Source organism: Hypomesus nipponensis, chromosome 21 (assembly GCF_054491055.1).
Source record: "Hypomesus nipponensis isolate SF chromosome 21, ASM5449105v1, whole genome shotgun sequence".
NCBI lineage: Eukaryota > Metazoa > Chordata > Actinopteri > Osmeriformes > Osmeridae > Hypomesus > Hypomesus nipponensis.
In genome coordinates, this window is record NC_140381.1 from 16,725,001 (window position 1) to 16,727,003 (window position 2,003).

Genomic DNA, 2,003 nt, shown 5'->3' on the forward strand with positions numbered 1-2,003 from the left:
AAATGGCCTTTGCTAGGTACTTGGGCCTGGCTAGTGTAATTATTCTAAGGTCACAAACCAAATAACGGCAGCTAAGGCCACTCTACATGTAAGCTAAAATGTATTTCAGGAGGACATCATACACATGTTTACAGACATAATTCAGTCCCACAAACCTCTATGCCAAGCTGTTTAAAAATAAAGTGGAATTTTGTGTTAGTAAGGACACTATTGTAAACAGAGGCCTATTTGCATGTGAAAAGAGGGGCCTATCTGTACAGGTCTGTAAGCCTGGCAGGCCAGCCCTTTGGTTTGTTTCAGGCCTCTGTGTTTGTTTACAGACAGAATTCAGTGTATGCCAAGCTGTTTTAAAAATAGAGTGGAATTCAAACCACTGTTTGTGAAGATAATGTCACAAAGAAATGCCTTATTTTGTATGATGCTCTGTTTAATATCTTGAGGTCATGTGCTCTCAGCGGCCTCAACCGAGGCTATGCTTTCGTCACATTCAGCACCAAAGAGGCTGCGCAGGACGCACAAAGAAATGCCTTATTTTGTATCATGCTCTGCTGTATAAAATACTGTAGATGCATGCGTGTGTTTTTAAGCCAACCTAACCCATTCCAATGCTTGAGAGTGTGGGGTGTTTGACTCACAAGAATGGTAAATGGCCTTTGCTAGGTACTTGGGCCTGGCTAGTGTAATTATTCTAAGGTCACAAACCAAATAACGGCAGCTAAGGCCACTCTACATGTAAGCTAAAATGTATTTCAGGAGGACATCATACACATGTTTACAGACATAATTCAGTCCCACAAACCTCTATGCCAAGCTGTTTAAAAATAAAGTGGAATTTTGTGTTAGTAAGGACACTATTGTAAACAGAGGCCTATTTGCATGTGAAAAGAGGGGCCTATCTGTACAGGTCTGTAAGCCTGGCAGGCCAGCCCTTTGGTTTGTTTCAGGCCTCTGTGTTTGTTTACAGACAGAATTCAGTGTATGCCAAGCTGTTTTAAAAATAGAGTGGAATTCAAACCACTGTTTGTGAAGATAATGTCACAAAGAAATGCCTTATTTTGTATGATGCTCTGTTTTATATCTTGAGGTCATGTGCTCTCAGTGGCCTCAACCGAGGCTATGCTTTCGTCACATTCTGCACCAAAGAGGCTGCGCAAGACGCACAAAGAAATGCCTTATTTTGTATCATGCTCTGCTGTATAAAATACTGTGGATGCATGTGTGTGTTTTTAAGCGTACCTAACCCATTGCAATGCTTGAGAGTGTGGGGTGTTTGACTCACAAGAATGGTAAATGGCCTTTGCTAGGTACTTGGGCCTGGCTAGTGTAATTATTCTAAGGTCACAAACCAAATAACGGCAGCTAAGGCCACTGTACATGTAAGCTAAAATGTATTTCAGGAGGACATCATACACATGTTTACAGGCATAATTCAGTCCCACAAACCTCTATGCCAAGCTGTTTAAAAATCAAGTGGAATTTTGTGTTAGTAAGGACACTATTGTAAACAGAGGCCTATTTGCATGTGTAAACAGGGGCCTATGTGTATAGGTTTGTAAGGGTGTATGACTCACAAGAATGGTAAATGGCCTTTGCTAAGTACTTGTGCCTGGCTAGTGTAATTATTCTAAGGTCACAAACCCAATAACTGCATCTAAGGCCACTGTACATGTAAGCTAAAATGTGTTTCAGGAGGACATCATACACATGTTTACAGACATAATTCAGTCCCATCAAACTCTATGCCAAGCTGTTTAAAAATCAAGTGGAATTTTGTGTTAGTAAGGACACTATTGTAAACAGAGGCCTATTTAAATGTGTAAACAGGGGCCTAATCACATAATGAAGCTGAGGTCATTTAAAATTGTTCTAAAGATTTATTTAAAAGTCATAAAAAAACAGTGCTGTGATAAAAACTATTTACAGAAGGGTACATGTACATACATCTTAAATGGATTCTTTTTTAAGGATAGAGACATATATAGAGCATAAAACCAGCCCTGCCT